General features: G+C 43.5%; 15 non-coding genes across 15 annotated transcripts; all 15 read right to left on the bottom strand.

Annotated features, from left to right (window-relative positions):
• Window positions 1-211: 211 nt before the first annotated feature.
• On the bottom strand, window positions 212-283 carry trnap-ugg (transfer RNA proline (anticodon UGG)). Its single transcript has one exon. It is a non-coding gene; the product is annotated as a tRNA-Pro (tRNA).
• Window positions 284-2,111: 1,828 nt separating this feature from the next.
• trnap-ugg (transfer RNA proline (anticodon UGG)) lies at window positions 2,112-2,183 on the bottom strand. The gene has a single exon. It is a non-coding gene; the product is annotated as a tRNA-Pro (tRNA).
• Window positions 2,184-4,004: 1,821 nt separating this feature from the next.
• Window positions 4,005-4,076, bottom strand: trnap-agg (transfer RNA proline (anticodon AGG)). The gene has a single exon. It is a non-coding gene; the product is annotated as a tRNA-Pro (tRNA).
• Window positions 4,077-4,960: 884 nt separating this feature from the next.
• trnap-ugg (transfer RNA proline (anticodon UGG)) lies at window positions 4,961-5,032 on the bottom strand. The gene has a single exon. It is a non-coding gene; the product is annotated as a tRNA-Pro (tRNA).
• Window positions 5,033-6,860: 1,828 nt separating this feature from the next.
• Window positions 6,861-6,932, bottom strand: trnap-agg (transfer RNA proline (anticodon AGG)). The gene has a single exon. It is a non-coding gene; the product is annotated as a tRNA-Pro (tRNA).
• Window positions 6,933-7,807: 875 nt separating this feature from the next.
• On the bottom strand, window positions 7,808-7,879 carry trnap-agg (transfer RNA proline (anticodon AGG)). Its single transcript has one exon. It is a non-coding gene; the product is annotated as a tRNA-Pro (tRNA).
• An 882-nt stretch (window positions 7,880-8,761) lies between these two features.
• trnap-agg (transfer RNA proline (anticodon AGG)) lies at window positions 8,762-8,833 on the bottom strand. Its single transcript has one exon. It is a non-coding gene; the product is annotated as a tRNA-Pro (tRNA).
• Window positions 8,834-9,715: 882 nt separating this feature from the next.
• trnap-agg (transfer RNA proline (anticodon AGG)) lies at window positions 9,716-9,787 on the bottom strand. The gene has a single exon. It is a non-coding gene; the product is annotated as a tRNA-Pro (tRNA).
• Window positions 9,788-10,671: 884 nt separating this feature from the next.
• trnap-ugg (transfer RNA proline (anticodon UGG)) lies at window positions 10,672-10,743 on the bottom strand. Its single transcript has one exon. It is a non-coding gene; the product is annotated as a tRNA-Pro (tRNA).
• A 1,821-nt stretch (window positions 10,744-12,564) lies between these two features.
• On the bottom strand, window positions 12,565-12,636 carry trnap-agg (transfer RNA proline (anticodon AGG)). The gene has a single exon. It is a non-coding gene; the product is annotated as a tRNA-Pro (tRNA).
• Window positions 12,637-13,512: 876 nt separating this feature from the next.
• trnap-agg (transfer RNA proline (anticodon AGG)) lies at window positions 13,513-13,584 on the bottom strand. Its single transcript has one exon. It is a non-coding gene; the product is annotated as a tRNA-Pro (tRNA).
• Window positions 13,585-17,909: 4,325 nt separating this feature from the next.
• On the bottom strand, window positions 17,910-17,981 carry trnap-agg (transfer RNA proline (anticodon AGG)). Its single transcript has one exon. It is a non-coding gene; the product is annotated as a tRNA-Pro (tRNA).
• A 3,706-nt stretch (window positions 17,982-21,687) lies between these two features.
• On the bottom strand, window positions 21,688-21,759 carry trnap-agg (transfer RNA proline (anticodon AGG)). Its single transcript has one exon. It is a non-coding gene; the product is annotated as a tRNA-Pro (tRNA).
• An 862-nt stretch (window positions 21,760-22,621) lies between these two features.
• trnap-agg (transfer RNA proline (anticodon AGG)) lies at window positions 22,622-22,693 on the bottom strand. Its single transcript has one exon. It is a non-coding gene; the product is annotated as a tRNA-Pro (tRNA).
• Window positions 22,694-25,468: 2,775 nt separating this feature from the next.
• Window positions 25,469-25,540, bottom strand: trnap-agg (transfer RNA proline (anticodon AGG)). Its single transcript has one exon. It is a non-coding gene; the product is annotated as a tRNA-Pro (tRNA).
• Window positions 25,541-27,285: the final 1,745 nt, after the last annotated feature.

Raw genomic sequence — 27,285 nt, 5'->3', positions numbered from 1 at the left:
CAGATTGCGTGGCAGGGACTGTGCAGTCAATGGCATCACTCAATGACTCATGAGAGTGACTCCTTCACAAAATCAAAAACGTTATTTTAGAATGACAAATTGGTGTCACACATCACATTGAAAGGTTTGGCACACAACACATTTACAATGCCCCAGAGGGAATGTGTCTTACCCAAGAATTCCATGAAGCTAAGAGCTTGTGATTTTAAGGGGGCTCGTCCGGGATTTGAACCCGGGACCTCTCGCACCCAAAGCGAGAATCATACGCCTAGACCAACGAGCCACAGGAAGCATGTGTTTAAGTCTGGAACTCTGAAAGGATAGACTTAAATCGGCCTTCAAATTCAAGCAGGAATGGTGTTAAGCTCTCTTCAGTATTCATTTTTGTACCTTCAGGCCTTTGCTACTGACAAGCTCCAACAGGGATGACTCCAGAGGGACTGCACACAGTGAATGAGAAAAAAGGGTTCCCAGTCATCCACGTCATGGTAGTCTGATGAGCTTTGAAAGAAAGCAGCTGGAATTCTCTAAGTGCCTTGAAGACCTTTCACCTCTCCTCTGAGAACCTTCGTTAGATCTAAAACTAAACGTTGGAGAGTCCCAGGTATTTAAACCCTAGATGGGGTTGTCTTTAGCAGGGTCGTTGACCAACTATGAAACACATCACATGAGCCAAGGTGTGAAAAAAGGTGTGGGTAATTATCAGCAGAGGTGAAACCATTATGAGACCTTCACATATGTAGTTTAACGTCTTTACACCGAAATTGAATGGCCTCAATTTCGATCAGTGTTTGTGATCTCTAATAGCCCTTTTCCACTAGCACCTACCTAGCTTGGCTTAACTTGACTCAGCTCGATCTTTAAAGTTTCCATTAGGTGATAGTACCTGGTTACAGGTATTTTTTAGTACCTGCCCAGTAAGGTTTCCAAGGCAATCTCAAAATGTGACATATACAGATTGCGTGGCAGGGACTGTGCAGTCAATGGCATCACTCAATGAGTCATGAGAGTGACTCCTTCACAAACATTGTTTTAGAAAGACAAATTGGTGTCACACATCACATTGAACGGTTTGGCACACAACACATTTACAATGCCCCAGAGGGAATGTGTCTTACCAAAGAATTCCATGAAGGTAAGAGCTTGTGATCTTAAGGGTGCTCGTCCGGGATTTGAACCCGGGACCTCTCGCACCCTAAGCGAGAATCATACGCCTAGACCAACGAGCCACAGGAAGCCTGTGTTTAAGTCTGGAACTCTGAAAGGATAGACTTAAATCGGCCTTCAAATTCAAGCAGGAATGGTGTTAAGCTCTCTTCAGTATTCATTTTTGTACCTTCAGGCCTTTGCTACTGACAAGCTCCAACAGGGATGACTCCAGAGGGACTGCACACAGTGAATGAGAAAAAAGGGTTCCCAGTCATCCACGTCATGGTAGTCTGATGAGCTTTGAAAGAAAGCAGCTGGAATTCTCTAAGTGCCTTGAAGACCTTTCACCTCTCCTCTGAGAACCTTCGTTAGATCTAAAACTAAATGTTGGAGGGTCCCAGGTATTTAAACCCTAGATGGGGTTGTCTTTACCAGGGTCGTTGACCAACTATGAAACACATCACATGAGCCAAGGTGTGAAAAAAGGCGTGGGTAATTATCAGCAGAGGTGAAACCATTATGAGACCTTCACATATGTAGTTTAACGTCTTTACACCGAAATTGAATGGCCTCAATTTCGATCAGACTTTGTGATCTCTAATAGCCCTTTTCCACTTGCACCTACCTAGCTTGGCTTAACTTGACTCAGCTCGATCTTTAAAGTTTCCATTAGGTGATAGTACCTGGTTACAGGTATTTTTTAGTACCTGCCCAGTAAGGTTTCCAAGGCAATCTCAAAATGTGACATATACAGATTGCGTGGCAGGGACTGTGCAGTCAATGGCATCACTCAATGAGTCATGAGAGTGACTCCTTCACAAAATCAAAAACGTTATTTTAGAATGACAAATTGGTGTCACACATCACATTGAAAGGTTTGGCACACAACACATTTACAATGCCCCAGAGGGAATGTGTCTTACCCAAGAATTCCATGAAGCTAAGAGCTTGTGATTTTAAGGGGGCTCGTCCGGGATTTGAACCCGGGACCTCTCGCACCCAAAGCGAGAATCATACGCCTAGACCAACGAGCCACAGGAAGCATGTGTTTAAGTCTGGAACTCTGAAAGGATAGACTTAAATCGGCCTTCAAATTCAAGCAGGAATGGTGTTAAGCTCTCTTCAGTATTCATTTTTGTACCTTCAGGCCTTTGCTACTGACAAGCTCCAACAGGGATGACTCCAGAGGGACTGCACACAGTGAATGAGAAAAAAGGGTTCCCAGTCATCCACGTCATGGTAGTCTGATGAGCTTTGAAAGAAAGCAGCTGGAATTCTCTAAGTGCCTTGAAGACCTTTCACCTCTCCTCTGAGAACCTTCGTTAGATCTAAAACTAAACGTTGGAGAGTCCCAGGTATTTAAACCCTAGATGGGGTTGTCTTTAGCAGGGTCGTTGACCAACTATGAAACACATCACATGAGCCAAGGTGTGAAAAAAGGTGTGGGTAATTATCAGCAGAGGTGAAACCATTATGAGACCTTCACATATGTAGTTTAACGTCTTTACACCGAAATTGAATGGCCTCAATTTCGATCAGTGTTTGTGATCTCTAATAGCCCTTTTCCACTAGCACCTACCTAGCTTGGCTTAACTTGACTCAGCTCGATCTTTAAAGTTTCCATTAGGTGATAGTACCTGGTTACAGGTATTTTTTAGTACCTGCCCAGTAAGGTTTCCAAGGCAATCTCAAAATGTGACATATACAGATTGCGTGGCAGGGACTGTGCAGTCAATGGCATCACTCAATGAGTCATGAGAGTGACTCCTTCACAAACATTGTTTTAGAAAGACAAATTGGTGTCACACATCACATTGAACGGTTTGGCACACAACACATTTACAATGCCCCAGAGGGAATGTGTCTTACCAAAGAATTCCATGAAGGTAAGAGCTTGTGATCTTAAGGGGGCTCGTCCGGGATTTGAACCCGGGACCTGTCGCACCCTAAGCGAGAATCATACGCCTAGACCAACGAGCCACAGGAAGCATGTGCTTAACTCTTCAACTCTGAAAGGATAGACTTAAATCAGCCTTCAAATTCAAGCAGGAATGGTGTTAAGCTCTCTTCAGTATTCATTTTTGTACCTTCAGGCCTTTGCTACTGACAAGCTCCAACAGGGATGACTCCAGAGGGACTGCACACAGTGAATGAGAAAAAAGGGTTCCCAGTCATCCACGTCATGGTAGTCTGATGAGCTTTGAAAGAAAGCAGCTGGAATTCTCTAAGTGCCTTGAAGACCTTTCACCTCTCCTCTGAGAACCTTCGTTAGATCTAAAACTAAATGTTGGAGAGTCCCAGGTATTTAAACCCTAGATGGGGTTGTCTTTAGCAGGGTCGTTGACCAACTATGAAACACATCACATGAGCCAAGGGGTGGAAAAAAGGCGTGGGTAATTATCAGCAGAGGTGAAACCATTATGAGACCTTCACATATGTAGTTTAACGTCTTTACACCGAAATTGAATGGCCTCAATTTCGATCAGACTTTGTGATCTCTAATAGCCCTTTTCCACTTGCACCTACCTAGCTTGGCTTAACTTGACTCAGCTCGATCTTTAAAGTTTCCATTAGGTGATAGTACCTGGTTACAGGTATTTTTTAGTACCTGCCCAGTAAGGTTTCCAAGGCAATCTCAAAATGTGACATATACAGATTGCGTGGCAGGGACTGTGCAGTCAATGGCATCACTCAATGACTCATGAGAGTGACTCCTTCACAAACGTTGTTTTAGAAAGACAAATTGGTGTCACACATCACATTGAACGGTTTGGCACACAACACATTTACAATGCCCCAGAGGGAATGTGTCTTACCAAAGAATTCCATGAAGGTAAGAGCTTGTGATCTTAAGGGGGCTCGTCCGGGATTTGAACCCGGGACCTCTCGCACCCTAAGCGAGAATCATACGCCTAGACCAACGAGCCACAGGAAGCATGTGTTTAAGTCTGGAACTCTGAAAGGATAGACTTAAATCGGCCTTCAAATTCAAGCAGGAATGGTGTTAAGCTCTCTTCAGTATTCATTTTTGTACCTTCAGGCCTTTGCTACTGACAAGCTCCAACAGGGATGACTCCAGAGGGACTGCACACAGTGAATGAGAAAAAAGGGTTCCCAGTCATCCACGTCATGGTAGTCTGATGAGCTTTGAAAGAAAGCAGCTGGAATTCTCTAAGTGCCTTGAAGACCTTTCACCTCTCCTCTGAGAACCTTCGTTAGATCTAAAACTAAATGTTGGAGAGTCCCAGGTATTTAAACCCTAGATGGGGTTGTCTTTACCAGGGTCGTTGACCAACTATGAAACACATCACATGAGCCAAGGGGTGGAAAAAAGGCGTGGGTAATTATCAGCAGAGGTGAAACCATTATGAGACCTTCACATATGTAGTTTAACGTCTTTACACCGAAATTGAATGGCCTCAATTTCGATCAGACTTTGTGATCTCTAACAGCGCTTTTCCACTTGCACCTACCTAGCTTGGCTTAACTTGACTCAGCTCGATCTTTAGAGTTTCCATTAGGTGATAGTACCTGGTTACAGGTATTTTTTTAGTAACTGCCCAGTAAGGTTTCCAAGGCAATCTCAGAATGTGACATATACAGATTGCGTGGCAGGGACTGTGCAGTCAATGGCATCACTCAATGACTCATGAGAGTGACTCCTTCACAAAATCAAAAACGTTATTTTAGAATGACAAATTGGTGTCACACATCACATTGAAAGGTTTGGCACACAACACATTTACAATGCCCCAGAGGGAATGTGTCTTACCCAAGAATTCCATGAAGCTAAGAGCTTGTGATTTTAAGGGGGCTCGTCCGGGATTTGAACCCGGGACCTCTCGCACCCAAAGCGAGAATCATACGCCTAGACCAACGAGCCACAGGAAGCATGTGTTTAAGTCTGGAACTCTGAAAGGATAGACTTAAATCGGCCTTCAAATTCAAGCAGGAATGGTGTTAAGCTCTCTTCAGTATTCATTTTTGTACCTTCAGGCCTTTGCTACTGACAAGCTCCAACAGGGATGACTCCAGAGGGACTGCACACAGTGAATGAGAAAAAAGGGTTCCCAGTCATCCACGTCATGGTAGTCTGATGAGCTTTGAAAGAAAGCAGCTGGAATTCTCTAAGTGCCTTGAAGACCTTTCACCTCTCCTCTGAGAACCTTCGTTAGATCTAAAACTAAACGTTGGAGAGTCCCAGGTATTTAAACCCTAGATGGGGTTGTCTTTAGCAGGGTCGTTGACCAACTATGAAACACATCACATGAGCCAAGGTGTGAAAAAAGGTGTGGGTAATTATCAGCAGAGGTGAAACCATTATGAGACCTTCACATATGTAGTTTAACGTCTTTACACCGAAATTGAATGGCCTCAATTTCGATCAGTGTTTGTGATCTCTAATAGCCCTTTTCCACTAGCACCTACCTAGCTTGGCTTAACTTGACTCAGCTCGATCTTTAAAGTTTCCATTAGGTGATAGTACCTGGTTACAGGTATTTTTTAGTACCTGCCCAGTAAGGTTTCCAAGGCAATCTCAAAATGTGACATATACAGATTGCGTGGCAGGGACTGTGCAGTCAATGGCATCACTCAATGAGTCATGAGAGTGACTCCTTCACAAACATTGTTTTAGAAAGACAAATTGGTGTCACACATCACATTGAACGGTTTGGCACACAACACATTTACAATGCCCCAGAGGGAATGTGTCTTACCAAAGAATTCCATGAAGGTAAGAGCTTGTGATCTTAAGGGTGCTCGTCCGGGATTTGAACCCGGGACCTCTCGCACCCTAAGCGAGAATCATACGCCTAGACCAACGAGCCACAGGAAGCCTGTGTTTAAGTCTGGAACTCTGAAAGGATAGACTTAAATCGGCCTTCAAATTCAAGCAGGAATGGTGTTAAGCTCTCTTCAGTATTCATTTTTGTACCTTCAGGCCTTTGCTACTGACAAGCTCCAACAGGGATGACTCCAGAGGGACTGCACACAGTGAATGAGAAAAAAGGGTTCCCAGTCATCCACGTCATGGTAGTCTGATGAGCTTTGAAAGAAAGCAGCTGGAATTCTCTAAGTGCCTTGAAGACCTTTCACCTCTCCTCTGAGAACCTTCGTTAGATCTAAAACTAAATGTTGGAGGGTCCCAGGTATTTAAACCCTAGATGGGGTTGTCTTTACCAGGGTCGTTGACCAACTATGAAACACATCACATGAGCCAAGGTGTGAAAAAAGGCGTGGGTAATTATCAGCAGAGGTGAAACCATTATGAGACCTTCACATATGTAGTTTAACGTCTTTACACCGAAATTGAATGGCCTCAATTTCGATCAGACTTTGTGATCTCTAATAGCCCTTTTCCACTTGCACCTACCTAGCTTGGCTTAACTTGACTCAGCTCGATCTTTAAAGTTTCCATTAGGTGATAGTACCTGGTTACAGGTATTTTTTAGTACCTGCCCAGTAAGGTTTCCAAGGCAATCTCAAAATGTGACATATACAGATTGCGTGGCAGGGACTGTGCAGTCAATGGCATCACTCAATGAGTCATGAGAGTGACTCCTTCACAAAATCAAAAACGTTATTTTAGAATGACAAATTGGTGTCACACATCACATTGAAAGGTTTGGCACACAACACATTTACAATGCCCCAGAGGGAATGTGTCTTACCCAAGAATTCCATGAAGCTAAGAGCTTGTGATTTTAAGGGGGCTCGTCCGGGATTTGAACCCGGGACCTCTCGCACCCTAAGCGAGAATCATACGCCTAGACCAACGAGCCACAGGAAGCATGTGTTTAAGTCTGGAACTCTGAAAGGATAGACTTAAATCGGCCTTCAAATTCAAGCAGGAATGGTGTTAAGCTCTCTTCAGTATTCATTTTTGTACCTTCAGGCCTTTGCTACTGACAAGCTCCAACAGGGATGACTCCAGAGGGACTGCACACAGTGAATGAGAAAAAAGGGTTCCCAGTCATCCACGTCATGGTAGTCTGATGAGCTTTGAAAGAAAGCAGCTGGAATTCTCTAAGTGCCTTGAAGACCTTTCACCTCTCCTCTGAGAACCTTCGTTAGATCTAAAACTAAATGTTGGAGAGTCCCAGGTATTTAAACCCTAGATGGGGTTGTCTTTACCAGGGTCGTTGACCAACTATGAAACACATCACATGAGCCAAGGTGTGAAAAAAGGCGTGGGTAATTATCAGCAGAGGTGAAACCATTATGAGACCTTCACATATGTAGTTTAACGTCTTTACACCGAAATTGAATGGCCTCAATTTCGATCAGACTTTGTGATCTCTAATAGCCCTTTTCCACTTGTACCTACCTAGCTTGGCTTAACTTGACTCAGCTCGATCTTTAGAGTTTCCATTAGGTGATAGTACCTGGTTACAGGTATTTTTTTAGTACCTGCCCAGTAAGGTTTCCAAGGCAATCTCAAAATGTGACATATACAGATTGCGTGGCAGGGACTGTGCAGTCAATGGCATCACTCAATGACTCATGAGAGTGACTCCTTCACAAACGTTGTTTTAGAAAGACAAATTGGTGTCACACATCACATTGAACGGTTTGGCACACAACACATTTACAATGCCCCAGAGGGAATGTGTCTTACCAAAGAATTCCATGAAGGTAAGAGCTTGTGATTTTAAGGGGGCTCGTCCGGGATTTGAACCCGGGACCTCTCGCACCCTAAGCGAGAATCATACGCCTAGACCAACGAGCCACAGGAAGCATGTGTTTAAGTCTGGAACTCTGAAAGGATAGACTTAAATCGGCCTTCAAATTCAAGCAGGAATGGTGTTAAGCTCTCTTCAGTATTCATTTTTGTACCTTCAGGCCTTTGCTACTGACAAGCTCCAACAGGGATGACTCCAGAGGGACTGCACACAGTGAATGAGAAAAAAGGGTTCCCAGTCATCCACGTCATGGTAGTCTGATGAGCTTTGAAAGAAAGCAGCTGGAATTCTCTAAGTGCCTTGAAGACCTTTCACCTCTCCTCTGAGAACCTTCGTTAGATCTAAAACTAAATGTTGGAGAGTCCCAGGTATTTAAACCCTAGATGGGGTTGTCTTTACCAGGGTCGTTGACCAACTATGAAACACATCACATGAGCCAAGGTGTGAAAAAAGGCGTGGGTAATTATCAGCAGAGGTGAAACCATTATGAGACCTTCACATATGTAGTTTAACGTCTTTACACCGAAATTGAATGGCCTCAATTTCGATCAGACTTTGTGATCTCTAATAGCCCTTTTCCACTTGCACCTACCTAGCTTGGCTTAACTTGACTCAGCTCGATCTTTAAAGTTTCCATTAGGTGATAGTACCTGGTTACAGGTATTTTTTAGTACCTGCCCAGTAAGGTTTTCAAGGCAATCTCAAAATGTGACATATACAGATTGCGTGGCAGGGACTGTGCAGTCAATGGCATCACTCAATGAGTCATGAGAGTGACTCCTTCACAAAATCAAAAACACTATTTTAGAACGACAAATTGGTGTCACACATCACATTGAAAGGTTTGGCACACAACACATTTACAATGCCCCAGAGGGAATGTGTCTTACCAAAGAATTCCATGAAGGTAAGAGCTTGTGATCTTAAGGGGGCTCGTCCGGGATTTGAACCCGGGACCTCTCGCACCCTAAGCGAGAATCATACGCCTAGACCAACGAGCCACAGGAAGCATGTGCTTAACTCTTCAACTCTGAAAGGATAGACTTAAATCGGCCTTCAAATTCAAGCAGGAATGGTGTTAAGCTCTCTTCAGTATTCATTTTTGTACCTTCAGGCCTTTGCTACTGACAAGCTCCAACAGGGATGACTCCAGAGGGACTGCACACAGTGAATGAGAAAAAAGGGTTCCCAGTCATCCACGTCATGGTAGTCTGATGAGCTTTGAAAGAAAGCAGCTGGAATTCTCTAAGTGCCTTGAAGACCTTTCACCTCTCCTCTGAGAACCTTCGTTAGATCTAAAACTAAATGTTGGAGAGTCCCAGGTATTTAAACCCTAGATGGGGTTGTCTTTACCAGGGTCGTTGACCAACTATGAAACACATCACATGAGCCAAGGTGTGAAAAAAGGCGTGGGTAATTATCAGCAGAGGTGAAACCATTATGAGACCTTCACATATGTAGTTTAACGTCTTTACACCGAAATTGAATGGCCTCAATTTCGATCAGACTTTGTGATCTCTAATAGCCCTTTTCCACTTGCACCTACCTAGCTTGGCTTAACTTGACTCAGCTCGATCTTTAAAGTTTCCATTAGGTGATAGTACCTGGTTACAGGTATTTTTTAGTACCTGCCCAGTAAGGTTTTCAAGGCAATCTCAAAATGTGACATATACAGATTGCGTGGCAGGGACTGTGCAGTCAATGGCATCACTCAATGAGTCATGAGAGTGACTCCTTCACAAAATCAAAAACATTATTTTAGAACGACAAATTGGTGTCACACATCACATTGAACGGTTTGGCACACAACACATTTACAATGCCCCAGAGGGAATGTGTCTTACCAAAGAATTCCATGAAGGTAAGAGCTTGTGATCTTAAGGGGGCTCGTCCGGGATTTGAACCCGGGACCTCTCGCACCCTAAGCGAGAATCATACGCCTAGACCAACGAGCCACAGGAAGCATGTGTTTAAGTCTGGAACTCTGAAAGGATAGACTTAAATCGGCCTTCAAATTCAAGCAGGAATGGTGTTAAGCTCTCTTCAGTATTCATTTTTGTACCTTCAGGCCTTTGCTACTGACAAGCTCCAACAGGGATGACTCCAGAGGGACTGCACACAGTGAATGAGAAAAAAGGGTTCCCAGTCATCCACGTCATGGTAGTCTGATGAGCTTTGAAAGAAAGCAGCTGGAATTCTCTAAGTGCCTTGAAGACCTTTCACCTCTCCTCTGAGAACCTTCGTTAGATCTAAAACTAAATGTTGGAGAGTCCCAGGTATTTAAACCCTAGATGGGGTTGTCTTTACCAGGGTCGTTGACCAACTATGAAACACATCACATGAGCCAAGGGGTGGAAAAAAGGCGTGGGTAATTATCAGCAGAGGTGAAACCATTATGAGACCTTCACATATGTAGTTTAACGTCTTTACACCGAAATTGAATGGCCTCAATTTCGATCAGACTTTGTGATCTCTAACAGCGCTTTTCCACTTGCACCTACCTAGCTTGGCTTAACTTGACTCAGCTCGATCTTTAGAGTTTCCATTAGGTGATAGTACCTGGTTACAGGTATTTTTTTAGTAACTGCCCAGTAAGGTTTCCAAGGCAATCTCAGAATGTGACATATACAGATTGCGTGGCAGGGACTGTGCAGTCAATGGCATCACTCAATGACTCATGAGAGTGACTCCTTCACAAAATCAAAAACGTTATTTTAGAATGACAAATTGGTGTCACACATCACATTGAAAGGTTTGGCACACAACACATTTACAATGCCCCAGAGGGAATGTGTCTTACCCAAGAATTCCATGAAGCTAAGAGCTTGTGATTTTAAGGGGGCTCGTCCGGGATTTGAACCCGGGACCTCTCGCACCCAAAGCGAGAATCATACGCCTAGACCAACGAGCCACAGGAAGCATGTGTTTAAGTCTGGAACTCTGAAAGGATAGACTTAAATCGGCCTTCAAATTCAAGCAGGAATGGTGTTAAGCTCTCTTCAGTATTCATTTTTGTACCTTCAGGCCTTTGCTACTGACAAGCTCCAACAGGGATGACTCCAGAGGGACTGCACACAGTGAATGAGAAAAAAGGGTTCCCAGTCATCCACGTCATGGTAGTCTGATGAGCTTTGAAAGAAAGCAGCTGGAATTCTCTAAGTGCCTTGAAGACCTTTCACCTCTCCTCTGAGAACCTTCGTTAGATCTAAAACTAAACGTTGGAGAGTCCCAGGTATTTAAACCCTAGATGGGGTTGTCTTTAGCAGGGTCGTTGACCAACTATGAAACACATCACATGAGCCAAGGTGTGAAAAAAGGTGTGGGTAATTATCAGCAGAGGTGAAACCATTATGAGACCTTCACATATGTAGTTTAACGTCTTTACACCGAAATTGAATGGCCTCAATTTCGATCAGTGTTTGTGATCTCTAATAGCCCTTTTCCACTAGCACCTACCTAGCTTGGCTTAACTTGACTCAGCTCGATCTTTAAAGTTTCCATTAGGTGATAGTACCTGGTTACAGGTATTTTTTAGTACCTGCCCAGTAAGGTTTCCAAGGCAATCTCAAAATGTGACATATACAGATTGCGTGGCAGGGACTGTGCAGTCAATGGCATCACTCAATGAGTCATGAGAGTGACTCCTTCACAAACATTGTTTTAGAAAGACAAATTGGTGTCACACATCACATTGAACGGTTTGGCACACAACACATTTACAATGCCCCAGAGGGAATGTGTCTTACCAAAGAATTCCATGAAGGTAAGAGCTTGTGATCTTAAGGGGGCTCGTCCGGGATTTGAACCCGGGACCTGTCGCACCCTAAGCGAGAATCATACGCCTAGACCAACGAGCCACAGGAAGCATGTGCTTAACTCTTCAACTCTGAAAGGATAGACTTAAATCAGCCTTCAAATTCAAGCAGGAATGGTGTTAAGCTCTCTTCAGTATTCATTTTTGTACCTTCAGGCCTTTGCTACTGACAAGCTCCAACAGGGATGACTCCAGAGGGACTGCACACAGTGAATGAGAAAAAAGGGTTCCCAGTCATCCACGTCATGGTAGTCTGATGAGCTTTGAAAGAAAGCAGCTGGAATTCTCTAAGTGCCTTGAAGACCTTTCACCTCTCCTCTGAGAACCTTCGTTAGATCTAAAACTAAATGTTGGAGAGTCCCAGGTATTTAAACCCTAGATGGGGTTGTCTTTAGCAGGGTCGTTGACCAACTATGAAACACATCACATGAGCCAAGGGGTGGAAAAAAGGCGTGGGTAATTATCAGCAGAGGTGAAACCATTATGAGACCTTCACATATGTAGTTTAACGTCTTTACACCGAAATTGAATGGCCTCAATTTCGATCAGACTTTGTGATCTCTAATAGCCCTTTTCCACTTGCACCTACCTAGCTTGGCTTAACTTGACTCAGCTCGATCTTTAAAGTTTCCATTAGGTGATAGTACCTGGTTACAGGTATTTTTTAGTACCTGCCCAGTAAGGTTTCCAAGGCAATCTCAAAATGTGACATATACAGATTGCGTGGCAGGGACTGTGCAGTCAATGGCATCACTCAATGACTCATGAGAGTGACTCCTTCACAAACGTTGTTTTAGAAAGACAAATTGGTGTCACACATCACATTGAACGGTTTGGCACACAACACATTTACAATGCCCCAGAGGGAATGTGTCTTACCAAAGAATTCCATGAAGGTAAGAGCTTGTGATCTTAAGGGGGCTCGTCCGGGATTTGAACCCGGGACCTCTCGCACCCTAAGCGAGAATCATACGCCTAGACCAACGAGCCACAGGAAGCATGTGTTTAAGTCTGGAACTCTGAAAGGATAGACTTAAATCGGCCTTCAAATTCAAGCAGGAATGGTGTTAAGCTCTCTTCAGTATTCATTTTTGTACCTTCAGGCCTTTGCTACTGACAAGCTCCAACAGGGATGACTCCAGAGGGACTGCACACAGTGAATGAGAAAAAAGGGTTCCCAGTCATCCACGTCATGGTAGTCTGATGAGCTTTGAAAGAAAGCAGCTGGAATTCTCTAAGTGCCTTGAAGACCTTTCACCTCTCCTCTGAGAACCTTCGTTAGATCTAAAACTAAATGTTGGAGAGTCCCAGGTATTTAAACCCTAGATGGGGTTGTCTTTACCAGGGTCGTTGACCAACTATGAAACACATCACATGAGCCAAGGGGTGGAAAAAAGGCGTGGGTAATTATCAGCAGAGGTGAAACCATTATGAGACCTTCACATATGTAGTTTAACGTCTTTACACCGAAATTGAATGGCCTCAATTTCGATCAGACTTTGTGATCTCTAACAGCGCTTTTCCACTTGCACCTACCTAGCTTGGCTTAACTTGACTCAGCTCGATCTTTAGAGTTTCCATTAGGTGATAGTACCTGGTTACAGGTATTTTTTTAGTAACTGCCCAGTAAGGTTTCCAAGGCAATCTCAGAATGTGACATATACAGATTGCGTGGCAGGGACTGTGCAGTCAATGGCATCACTCAATGACTCATGAGAGTGACTCCTTCACAAACGTTGTTTTAGAAAGACAAATTGGTGTCACACATCACCTTGAACGGTTTGGCACACAACACATTTACAATGCCCCAGAGGGAATGTGTCTTACCAAAGAATTCCATGAAGGTAAGAGCTTGTGATCTTAAGGGGGCTCGTCCGGGATTTGAACCCGGGACCTCTCGCACCCTAAGCGAGAATCATACGCCTAGACCAACGAGCCACAGGAAGCATGTGCTTAACTCTTCAACTCTGAAAGGATAGACTTAAATCAGCCTTCAAATTCAAGCAGGAATGGTGTTAAGCTCTCTTCAGTATTCATTTTTGTACCTTCAGGCCTTTGCTACTGACAAGCTCCAACAGGGATGACTCCAGAGGGACTGCACACAGTGAATGAGAAAAAAGGGTTCCCAGTCATCCACGTCATGGTAGTCTGATGAGCTTTGAAAGAAAGCAGCTGGAATTCTCTAAGTGCCTTGAAGACCTTTCACCTCTCCTCTGAGAACCTTCGTTAGATCTAAAACTAAATGTTGGAGAGTCCCAGGTATTTAAACCCTAGATGGGGTTGTCTTTACCAGGGTCGTTGACCAACTATGAAACACATCACATGAGCCAAGGTGTGAAAAAAGGCATGGGTAATTATCAGCAGAGGTGAAACCATTATGAGACCTTCACATATGTAGTTTAACGTCTTTACACCGAAATTGAATGGCCTCAATTTCGATCAGACTTTGTGATCTCTAATAGCCCTTTTCCACTTGCACCTACCTAGCTTGGCTTAACTTGACTCAGCTCGATTTTTAAAGTTCCCATTACAACAACAACAACAACAATCTTTATTTATAGAGCACATTTAAAAGCCTTGGGCATACCAAAGTGCTTTACATAAAACAATAAAAAATAAAACAGTTCACACATTAACATCAAATACATAAGAGTAACGGATTATGTTCACAGATAAAAGCCACCAATAAGAGTAAACTGCAGCACATAGGTTATAGCAAGGTAAGACTGTACCACCATGATAAAAGACACCAATAATGGAAAGATAGCAGAGAATTTAATACAATACAATACAATACAATAGGTCAATAGGTCACTGCAAGCAAGCCAGCATTTAACTGGTAGAAAAGGCAAGTTTAAAAAGATATGTTTTTAGCCGTGATTTAAAAGAATGAATAGAATCAGACGCCCGGATGCCAATCGGGAGATTGTTCCACAGCTCCGGTGCAACTTGAGCAAACGATCGATCACCTCTAGATTTCAGTCGAGATCTGGGCTGAACCAACAGTAACTGTGAGGATGACCTTAAAGCCCTAGCAGGAGCATATGGGTTTAAAAGTTCCTTAAGATAGCTTGGTGCAGTGTTATTGGTAATTTTAAAAGTAAACAACAAAATTTTAAATTGAATACGATATTTGACAGGCAACCAGTGCAGATCAGCAAGGACAGGAGTAATGTGGGCAAACTTCTTGGTTTTAGTTAGAATGCGTGCTGCAGCATTCTGAACTGTCTGTAATCTATGTAAAAGGGAAGAGTGGAGACCACAATAAAGTGAATTGCAGTAATCAAGCCTTGACGTTACAAAGGCGTGGATGAGCTTTTCTAGGTCTTTATACGGGATATAGTGCCTGGTCTTAGAAATAAGGCGAAGCTGGTAAAAACTGGATCTGACAACAGCAGACACTTGTTTATCAAGTTTAAATGAGCTGTCAAATAAGACACCCAGATTCCTAACAGTGTCAGAGAAAGAACTAGTGAGAAAACCAAAGACATCCCGAAGTTTGGCACGAAGGGCATTACTACCAAAAATCATAATTTCGGTTTTCTTATCATTAAGGATAAGAGTATTTGTCAAAAGCCATTTCTTGACCTCACACATGCATTCTCGAAAGCTATTCAAAGACAGAGCAAGATCATCGTTTAACTCAAAATAGATCTGGATATCATCCGCATAATAGTGAAAAGCAATGTGGTATTTCTCAAAGATAGCACTTAAGGGAAGCATGTACAATGAGAAAAGGGTAGGGCCTAACACAGATCCCTGGGGGACACCACAGCAAACAGGTACAGCCGAAGAAGAGGATGTGGCCAAATGTACCGAAGAGAGCCGATTGGAGAGGTAAGATTTAAACCAATCCAAGGCAGCGCCCTTAATGCCTACAGTGTGCTCTAGTCTCGCCAATAGGATGTTGTGGTCAACCATGTCAAATGCCGATGAAAGATCCAATAGCACTAGGACAGAGGGGCGTCCATTGTCAGCCATTAGTAAAAGATCATTGAAAACACGAAGCAGCGCTGATTCAGTGCTGTGATGTTGTTTGAAGGCCGATTGAAATTTATCATTTATATTATTCTCATCCAGGGTGATAGTACCTGTTTACAGGTATTTTTTAGTACCTGCCCAGTAAGGTTTCCAAGGCAATCTCAAAATGTGACATATACAGATTGCGTGGCAGGGACTGTGCAGTCAATGGCATCACTCAATGAGTCATGAGAGTGAGTCTTTCACAAAATCAAAAACGTTATTTGACAAAGACAAATTGGTGTCACAGATCACATTGAATGGTTTGGCACACAACACATTTACAATACCCCAGAAGGAATGTGTCTTACCAAAGAATTCCATGAAGGTAAGAGCTTGTGATCTTAAGGGGGCTCGTCCGGGATTTGAACCCGGGACCTCTCGCACCCTAAGCGAGAATCATACGCCTAGACCAAGGAGCCACAGGAAGCATGTGTTTAAGTCTGGAACTCTGAAAGGATAGACTTAAATCGGCCTTCAAATTCAAGCAGGAATGGTGTTAAGCTCTCTTCAGTATTCATTTTTGTACCTTCAGGCCTTTGCTACTGACAAGCTCCAACAGGGATGACTCCAGAGGGACTGCACACAGTGAATGAGAAAAAAGGGTTCCCAGTCATCCACGTCATGGTAGTCTGATGAGCTTTGAAAGAAAGCAGCTGGAATTCTCTAAGTGCCTTGAAGACCTTTCACCTCTCCTCTGAGAACCTTCGTTAGATCTAAAACTAAACGTTGGAGAGTCCCAGGTATTTAAACCCTAGATGGGGTTGTCTTTAGCAGGGTCGTTGACCAACTATGAAACACATCACATGAGCCAAGGTGTGAAAAAAGGTGTGGGTAATTATCAGCAGAGGTGAAACCATTATGAGACCTTCACATATGTAGTTTAACGTCTTTACACCGAAATTGAATGGCCTCAATTTCGATCAGTGTTTGTGATCTCTAATAGCCCTTTTCCACTAGCACCTACCTAGCTTGGCTTAACTTGACTCAGCTCGATCTTTAAAGTTTCCATTAGGTGATAGTACCTGGTTACAGGTATTTTTTAGTACCTGCCCAGTAAGGTTTCCAAGGCAATCTCAAAATGTGACATATACAGATTGCGTGGCAGGGACTGTGCAGTCAATGGCATCACTCAATGAGTCATGAGAGTGACTCCTTCACAAACATTGTTTTAGAAAGACAAATTGGTGTCACACATCACATTGAACGGTTTGGCACACAACACATTTACAATGCCCCAGAGGGAATGTGTCTTACCAAAGAATTCCATGAAGGTAAGAGCTTGTGATCTTAAGGGTGCTCGTCCGGGATTTGAACCCGGGACCTCTCGCACCCTAAGCGAGAATCATACGCCTAGACCAACGAGCCACAGGAAGCCTGTGTTTAAGTCTGGAACTCTGAAAGGATAGACTTAAATCGGCCTTCAAATTCAAGCAGGAATGGTGTTAAGCTCTCTTCAGTATTCATTTTTGTACCTTCAGGCCTTTGCTACTGACAAGCTCCAACAGGGATGACTCCAGAGGGACTGCACACAGTGAATGAGAAAAAAGGGTTCCCAGTCATCCACGTCATGGTAGTCTGATGAGCTTTGAAAGAAAGCAGCTGGAATTCTCTAAGTGCCTTGAAGACCTTTCACCTCTCCTCTGAGAACCTTCGTTAGATCTAAAACTAAATGTTGGAGGGTCCCAGGTATTTAAACCCTAGATGGGGTTGTCTTTACCAGGGTCGTTGACCAACTATGAAACACATCACATGAGCCAAGGTGTGAAAAAAGGCGTGGGTAATTATCAGCAGAGGTGAAACCATTATGAGACCTTCACATATGTAGTTTAACGTCTTTACACCGAAATTGAATGGCCTCAATTTCGATCAGACTTTGTGATCTCTAATAGCCCTTTTCCACTTGCACCTACCTAGCTTGGCTTAACTTGACTCAGCTCGATCTTTAAAGTTTCCATTAGGTGATAGTACCTGGTTACAGGTATTTTTTAGTACCTGCCCAGTAAGGTTTCCAAGGCAATCTCAAAATGTGACATATACAGATTGCGTGGCAGGGACTGTGCAGTCAATGGCATCACTCAATGAGTCATGAGAGTGACTCCTTCACAAAATCAAAAACATTATTTTAGAACGACAAATTGGTGTCACACTGAAAGGTTTGGCACACAACACATTTACAATGCCCCAGAGGGAATGTGTCTTACCAAAGAATTCCATGAAGGTAAGAGCTTGTGATCTTAAGGGGGCTCGTCCGGGATTTGAACCCGGGACCTCTCGCACCCTAAGCGAGAATCATACGCCTAGACCAACGAGCCACAGGAAGCATGTGTTTAAGTCTGGAACTCTGAAAGGATAGACTTAAATCGGCCTTCAAATTCAAGCAGGAATGGTGTTAAGCTCTCTTCAGTATTCATTTTTGTACCTTCAGGCCTTTGCTACTGACAAGCTCCAACAGGGATGACTCCAGAGGGACTGCACACAGTGAATGAGAAAAAAGGGTTCCCAGTCATCCACGTCATGGTAGTCTGATGAGCTTTGAAAGAAAGCAGCTGGAATTCTCTAAGTGCCTTGAAGACCTTTCACCTCTCCTCTGAGAACCTTCGTTAGATCTAAAACTAAATGTTGGAGAGTCCCAGGTATTTAAACCCTAGATGGGGTTGTCTTTACCAGGGTCGTTGACCAACTATGAAACACATCACATGAGCCAAGGTGTGAAAAAAGGCGTGGGTAATTATCAGCAGAGGTGAAACCATTATGAGACCTTCACATATGTAGTTTAACGTCTTTACACCGAAATTGAATGGCCTCAATTTCGATCAGACTTTGTGATCTCTAATAGCCCTTTTCCACTAGCACCTACCTAGCTTGGCTTAACTTGACTCAGCTAGATCTTTAAAGTTTCCATTAGGTGATAGTACCTGGTTACAGGTATTTTTTAGTACCTGCCCAGTAAGGTTTCCAAGGCAATCTCAAAATGTGACATATACAGATTGCGTGGCAGGGACTGTGCAGTCAATGGCATCACTCAATGACTCATGAGAGTGACTCCTTCACAAACGTTGTTTTAGAAAGACAAATTGGTGTCACACATCACATTGAACGGTTTGGCACACAACACATTTACAATGCCCCAGAAGGAATGTGTCTTACTAAAGAATTCCATGAAGGTAAGAGCTTGTGATTTTAAGTGGGCTCGTCTGGGATTTGAACCCGGGACCTCTCGCACCCAAAGCGAGAAACATACGCCTAGACCAACGAGCCACAGGAAGCCTGTGTTTAAGTCTGGAACTCTGAAAGGATAGACTTAAATCGGCCTTCAAATTCAAGCAGGAATGGTGTTAAGCTCTCTTCAGTATTCATTTTTGTACCTTCAGGCCTTTGCTACTGACAAGCTCCAACAGGGATGACTCCAGAGGGACTGCACACAGTGAATGAGAAAAAAGGGTTCCCAGTCATCCACGTCATGGTAGTCTGATGAGCTTTGAAAGAAAGCAGCTGGAATTCTCTAAGTGCCTTGAAGACCTTTCACCTCTCCTCTGAGAACCTTCGTTAGATCTAAAACTAAATGTTGGAGAGTCCCAGGTATTTAAACCCTAGATGGGGTTGTCTTTAGCAGGGTCGTTGACCAACTATGAAACACATCACATGAGCCAAGGGGTGGAAAAAAGGCGTGGGTAATTATCAGCAGAGGTGAAACCATTATGAGACCTTCACATATGTAGTTTAACGTCTTTACACCGAAATTGAATGGCCTCAATTTCGATCAGACTTTGTGATCTCTAATAGCCCTTTTCCACTTGCACCTACCTAGCTTGGCTTAACTTGACTCAGCTCGATCTTTAAAGTTTCCATTAGGTGATAGTACCTGGTTACAGGTATTTTTTAGTACCTGCCCAGTAAGGTTTCCAAGGCAATCTCAAAATGTGACATATACAGATTGCGTGGCAGGGACTGTGCAGTCAATGGCATCACTCAATGACTCATGAGAGTGACTCCTTCACAAACGTTGTTTTAGAAAGACAAATTGGTGTCACACATCACATTGAACGGTTTGGCACACAACACATTTACAATGCCCCAGAAGGAATGTGTCTTACTAAAGAATTCCATGAAGGTAAGAGCTTGTGATTTTAAGTGGGCTCGTCTGGGATTTGAACCCGGGACCTCTCGCACCCAAAGCGAGAATCATACGCCTAGACCAACGAGCCACAGGAAGCCTGTGTTTAAGTCTGGAACTCTGAAAGGATAGACTTAAATCGGCCTTCAAATTCAAGCAGGAATGGTGTTAAGCTCTCTTCAGTATTCATTTTTGTACCTTCAGGCCTTTGCTACTGACAAGCTCCAACAGGGATGACTCCAGAGGGACTGCACACAGTGAATGAGAAAAAAGGGTTCCCAGTCATCCACGTCATGGTAGTCTGATGAGCTTTGAAAGAAAGCAGCTGGAATTCTCTAAGTGCCTTGAAGACCTTTCACCTCTCCTCTGAGAACCTTCGTTAGATCTAAAACTAAATGTTGGAGAGTCCCAGGTATTTAAACCCTAGATGGGGTTGTCTTTAGCAGGGTCGTTGACCAACTATGAAACACATCACATGAGCCAAGGGGTGGAAAAAAGGCGTGGGTAATTATCAGCAGAGGTGAAACCATTATGAGACCTTCACATATGTAGTTTAACGTCTTTACACCGAAATTGAATGGCCTCAATTTCGATCAGACTTTGTGATCTCTAATAGCCCTTTTCCACTTGCACCTACCTAGCTTGGCTTAACTTGACTCAGCTCGATCTTTAAAGTTTCCATTAGGTGATAGTACCTGGTTACAGGTATTTTTTAGTACCTGCCCAGTAAGGTTTCCAAGGCAATCTCAAAATGTGACATATACAGATTGCGTGGCAGGGACTGTGCAGTCAATGGCATCACTCAATGACTCATGAGAGTGACTCCTTCACAAAATCAAAAACGTTATTTTAGAATGACAAATTGGTGTCACACAACACATTTACAATGCCCCAGAGGGAATGTGTCTTACCAAAGAATTCCATGAAGGTAAGAGCTTGTGATCTTAAGGGTGCTCGTCCGGGATTTGAACCCGGGACCTCTCGCACCCTAAGCGAGAATCATACGCCTAGACCAACGAGCCACAGGAAGCCTGTGTTTAAGTCTGGAACTCTGAAAGGATAGACTTAAATCGGCCTTCAAATTCAAGCAGGAATGGTGTTAAGCTCTCTTCAGTATTCATTTTTGTACCTTCAGGCCTTTGCTACTGACAAGCTCCAACAGGGATGACTCCAGAGGGACTGCACACAGTGAATGAGAAAAAAGGGTTCCCAGTCATCCACGTCATGGTAGTCTGATGAGCTTTGAAAGAAAGCAGCTGGAATTCTCTAAGTGCCTTGAAGACCTTTCACCTCTCCTCTGAGAACCTTCGTTAGATCTAAAACTAAATGTTGGAGGGTCCCAGGTATTTAAACCCTAGATGGGGTTGTCTTTACCAGGGTCGTTGACCAACTATGAAACACATCACATGAGCCAAGGTGTGAAAAAAGGCGTGGGTAATTATCAGCAGAGGTGAAACCATTATGAGACCTTCACATATGTAGTTTAACGTCTTTACACCGAAATTGAATGGCCTCAATTTCGATCAGACTTTGTGATCTCTAATAGCCCTTTTCCACTTGCACCTACCTAGCTTGGCTTAACTTGACTCAGCTCGATCTTTAAAGTTTCCATTAGGTGATAGTACCTGGTTACAGGTATTTTTTAGTACCTGCCCAGTAAGGTTTCCAAGGCAATCTCAAAATGTGACATATACAGATTGCGTGGCAGGGACTGTGCAGTCAATGGCATCACTCAATGAGTCATGAGAGTGACTCCTTCACAAAATCAAAAACGTTATTTTAGAATGACAAATTGGTGTCACACATCACATTGAAAGGTTTGGCACACAACACATTTACAATGCCCCAGAGGGAATGTGTCTTACCCAAGAATTCCATGAAGCTAAGAGCTTGTGATTTTAAGGGGGCTCGTCCGGGATTTGAACCCGGGACCTCTCGCACCCTAAGCGAGAATCATACGCCTAGACCAACGAGCCACAGGAAGCATGTGTTTAAGTCTGGAACTCTGAAAGGATAGACTTAAATCGGCCTTCAAATTCAAGCAGGAATGGTGTTAAGCTCTCTTCAGTATTCATTTTTGTACCTTCAGGCCTTTGCTACTGACAAGCTCCAACAGGGATGACTCCAGAGGGACTGCACACAGTGAATGAGAAAAAAGGGTTCCCAGTCATCCACGTCATGGTAGTCTGATGAGCTTTGAAAGAAAGCAGCTGGAATTCTCTAAGTGCCTTGAAGACCTTTCACCTCTCCTCTGAGAACCTTCGTTAGATCTAAAACTAAATGTTGGAGAGTCCCAGGTATTTAAACCCTAGATGGGGTTGTCTTTACCAGGGTCGTTGACCAACTATGAAACACATCACATGAGCCAAGGTGTGAAAAAAGGCGTGGGTAATTATCAGCAGAGGTGAAACCATTATGAGACCTTCACATATGTAGTTTAACGTCTTTACACCGAAATTGAATGGCCTCAATTTCGATCAGACTTTGTGATCTCTAATAGCCCTTTTCCACTTGTACCTACCTAGCTTGGCTTAACTTGACTCAGCTCGATCTTTAGAGTTTCCATTAGGTGATAGTACCTGGTTACAGGTATTTTTTTAGTACCTGCCCAGTAAGGTTTCCAAGGCAATCTCAAAATGTGACATATACAGATTGCGTGGCAGGGACTGTGCAGTCAATGGCATCACTCAATGACTCCTTCACAAACGTTGTTTTAGAAAGACAAATTGGTGTCACACATCACATTGAACGGTTTGGCACACAACACATTTACAATGCCCCAGAGGGAATGTGTCTTACCAAAGAATTCCATGAAGGTAAGAGCTTGTGATTTTAAGGGGGCTCGTCCGGGATTTGAACCCGGGACCTCTCGCACCCTAAGCGAGAATCATACGCCTAGACCAACGAGCCACAGGAAGCATGTGTTTAAGTCTGGAACTCTGAAAGGATAGACTTAAATCGGCCTTCAAATTCAAGCAGGAATGGTGTTAAGCTCTCTTCAGTATTCATTTTTGTACCTTCAGGCCTTTGCTACTGACAAGCTCCAACAGGGATGACTCCAGAGGGACTGCACACAGTGAATGAGAAAAAAGGGTTCCCAGTCATCCACGTCATGGTAGTCTGATGAGCTTTGAAAGAAAGCAGCTGGAATTCTCTAAGTGCCTTGAAGACCTTTCACCTCTCCTCTGAGAACCTTCGTTAGATCTAAAACTAAATGTTGGAGAGTCCCAGGTATTTAAACCCTAGATGGGGTTGTCTTTACCAGGGTCGTTGACCAACTATGAAACACATCACATGAGCCAAGGTGTGAAAAAAGGCGTGGGTAATTATCAGCAGAGGTGAAACCATTATGAGACCTTCACATATGTAGTTTAACGTCTTTACACCGAAATTGAATGGCCTCAATTTCGATCAGACTTTGTGATCTCTAATAGCCCTTTTCCACTTGCACCTACCTAGCTTGGCTTAACTTGACTCAGCTCGATCTTTAAAGTTTCCATTAGGTGATAGTACCTGGTTACAGGTATTTTTTAGTACCTGCCCAGTAAGGTTTCCAAGGCAATCTCAAAATGTGACATATACAGATTGCGTGGCAGGGACTGTGCAGTCAATGGCATCACTCAATGAGTCATGAGAGTGACTCCTTCACAAACATTGTTTTAGAAAGACAAATTGGTGTCACACATCACATTGAACGGTTTGGCACACAACACATTTACAATGCCCCAGAGGGAATGTGTCTTACCAAAGAATTCCATGAAGGTAAGAGCTTGTGATCTTAAGGGTGCTCGTCCGGGATTTGAACCCGGGACCTCTCGCACCCTAAGCGAGAATCATACGCCTAGACCAACGAGCCACAGGAAGCCTGTGTTTAAGTCTGGAACTCTGAAAGGATAGACTTAAATCGGCCTTCAAATTCAAGCAGGAATGGTGTTAAGCTCTCTTCAGTATTCATTTTTGTACCTTCAGGCCTTTGCTACTGACAAGCTCCAACAGGGATGACTCCAGAGGGACTGCACACAGTGAATGAGAAAAAAGGGTTCCCAGTCATCCACGTCATGGTAGTCTGATGAGCTTTGAAAGAAAGCAGCTGGAATTCTCTAAGTGCCTTGAAGACCTTTCACCTCTCCTCTGAGAACCTTCGTTAGATCTAAAACTAAATGTTGGAGGGTCCCAGGTATTTAAACCCTAGATGGGGTTGTCTTTACCAGGGTCGTTGACCAACTATGAAACACATCACATGAGCCAAGGTGTGAAAAAAGGCGTGGGTAATTATCAGCAGAGGTGAAACCATTATGAGACCTTCACATATGTAGTTTAACGTCTTTACACCGAAATTGAATGGCCTCAATTTCGATCAGACTTTGTGATCTCTAATAGCCCTTTTCCACTTGCACCTACCTAGCTTGGCTTAACTTGACTCAGCTCGATCTTTAAAGTTTCCATTAGGTGATAGTACCTGGTTACAGGTATTTTTTAGTACCTGCCCAGTAAGGTTTCCAAGGCAATCTCAAAATGTGACATATACAGATTGCGTGGCAGGGACTGTGCAGTCAATGGCATCACTCAATGAGTCATGAGAGTGACTCCTTCACAAAATCAAAAACGTTATTTTAGAATGACAAATTGGTGTCACACATCACATTGAAAGGTTTGGCACACAACACATTTACAATGCCCCAGAGGGAATGTGTCTTACCCAAGAATTCCATGAAGCTAAGAGCTTGTGATTTTAAGGGGGCTCGTCCGGGATTTGAACCCGGGACCTCTCGCACCCTAAGCGAGAATCATACGCCTAGACCAAGGAGCCACAGGAAGCATGTGTTTAAGTCTGGAACTCTGAAAGGATAGACTTAAATCGGCCTTCAAATTCAAGCAGGAATGGTGTTAAGCTCTCTTCAGTATTCATTTTTGTACCTTCAGGCCTTTGCTACTGACAAGCTCCAACAGGGATGACTCCAGAGGGACTGCACACAGTGAATGAGAAAAAAGGGTTCCCAGTCATCCACGTCATGGTAGTCTGATGAGCTTTGAAAGAAAGCAGCTGGAATTCTCTAAGTGCCTTGAAGACCTTTCACCTCTCCTCTGAGAACCTTCGTTAGATCTAAAACTAAATGTTGGAGAGTCCCAGGTATTTAAACCCTAGATGGGGTTGTCTTTACCAGGGTCGTTGACCAACTATGAAACACATCACATGAGCCAAGGTGTGAAAAAAGGCGTGGGTAATTATCAGCAGAGGTGAAACCATTATGAGACCTTCACATATGTAGTTTAACGTCTTTACACCGAAATTGAATGGCCTCAATTTCGATCAGACTTTGTGATCTCTAATAGCCCTTTTCCACTTGTACCTACCTAGCTTGGCTTAACTTGACTCAGCTCGATCTTTAGAGTTTCCATTAGGTGATAGTACCTGGTTACAGGTATTTTTTTAGTACCTGCCCAGTAAGGTTTCCAAGGCAATCTCAAAATGTGACATATACAGATTGCGTGGCAGGGACTGTGCAGTCAATGGCATCACTCAATGACTCATGAGAGTGACTCCTTCACAAACGTTGTTTTAGAACGACAAATTGGTGTCACACATCACATTGAAAGGTTTGGCACACAACACATTTACAATGCCCCAGAGGGAATGTGTCTTACCAAAGAATTCCATGAAGGTAAGAGCTTGTGATCTTAAGGGGGCTCGTCCGGGATTTGAACCCGGGACCTCTCGCACCCTAAGCGAGAATCATACGCCTAGACCAACGAGCCACAGGAAGCATGTGTTTAAGTCTGGAACTCTGAAAGGATAGACTTAAATCGGCCTTCAAATTCAAGCAGGAATGGTGTTAAGCTCTCTTCAGTATTCATTTTTGTACCTTCAGGCCTTTGCTACTGACAAGCTCCAACAGGGATGACTCCAGAGGGACTGCACACAGTGAATGAGAAAAAAGGGTTCCCAGTCATCCACGTCATGGTAGTCTGATGAGCTTTGAAAGAAAGCAGCTGGAATTCTCTAAGTGCCTTGAAGACCTTTCACCTCTCCTCTGAGAACCTTCGTTAGATCTAAAACTAAATGTTGGAGAGTCCCAGGTATTTAAACCCTAGATGGGGTTGTCTTTAGCAGGGTCGTTGACCAACTATGAAACACATCACATGAGCCAAGGGGTGGAAAAAAGGCGTGGGTAATTATCAGCAGAGGTGAAACCATTATGAGACCTTCACATATGTAGTTTAACGTCTTTACACCGAAATTGAATGGCCTCAATTTCGATCAGACTTTGTGATCTCTAATAGCCCTTTTCCACTTGCACCTACCTAGCTTGGCTTAACTTGACTCAGCTCGATCTTTAAAGTTTCCATTAGGTGATAGTACCTGGTTACAGGTATTTTTTAGTACCTGCCCAGTAAGGTTTCCAAGGCAATCTCAAAATGTGACATATACAGATTGCGTGGCAGGGACTGTGCAGTCAATGGCATCACTCAATGACTCATGAGAGTGACTCCTTCACAAACGTTGTTTTAGAAAGACAAATTGGTGTCACACATCACATTGAACGGTTTGGCACACAACACATTTACAATGCCCCAGAGGGAATGTGTCTTACCAAAGAATTCCATGAAGGTAAGAGCTTGTGATCTTAAGGGGGCTCGTCCGGGATTTGAACCCGGGACCTCTCGCACCCTAAGCGAGAATCATACGCCTAGACCAAGGAGCCACAGGAAGCATGTGTTTAAGTCTGGAACTCTGAAAGGATAGACTTAAATCGGCCTTCAAATTCAAGCAGGAATGGTGTTAAGCTCTCTTCAGTATTCATTTTTGTACCTTCAGGCCTTTGCTACTGACAAGCTCCAACAGGGATGACTCCAGAGGGACTGCACACAGTGAATGAGAAAAAAGGGTTCCCAGTCATCCACGTCATGGTAGTCTGATGAGCTTTGAAAGAAAGCAGCTGGAATTCTCTAAGTGCCTTGAAGACCTTTCACCTCTCCTCTGAGAACCTTCGTTAGATCTAAAACTAAATGTTGGAGAGTCCCAGGTATTTAAACCCTAGATGGGGTTGTCTTTACCAGGGTCGTTGACCAACTATGAAACACATCACATGAGCCAAGGGGTGGAAAAAAGGCGTGGGTAATTATCAGCAGAGGTGAAACCATTATGAGACCTTCACATATGTAGTTTAACGTCTTTACACCGAAATTGAATGGCCTCAATTTCGATCAGACTTTGTGATCTCTAATAGCGCTTTTCCACTTGCACCTACCTAGCTTGGCTTAACTTGACTCAGCTCGATCTTTAGAGTTTCCATTAGGTGATAGTACCTGGTTACAGGTATTTTTTTAGTAACTGCCCAGTAAGGTTTCCAAGGCAATCTCAGAATGTGACATATACAGATTGCGTGGCAGGGACTGTGCAGTCAATGGCATCACTCAATGACTCATGAGAGTGACTCCTTCACAAACGTTGTTTTAGAAAGACAAATTGGTGTCACACATCACATTGAACGGTTTGGCAC

This window comes from Rhamphochromis longiceps, linkage group LG18 (assembly GCF_057381845.1).
Source record: "Rhamphochromis longiceps isolate RC_006_pf linkage group LG18, R_longiceps_female_GT1.1, whole genome shotgun sequence".
Lineage (NCBI taxonomy): Eukaryota > Metazoa > Chordata > Actinopteri > Cichliformes > Cichlidae > Rhamphochromis > Rhamphochromis longiceps.
The sequence above is the reverse complement of the archived record's forward strand: the minus strand, read 5'-3'. Positions and strand labels throughout refer to the sequence as shown.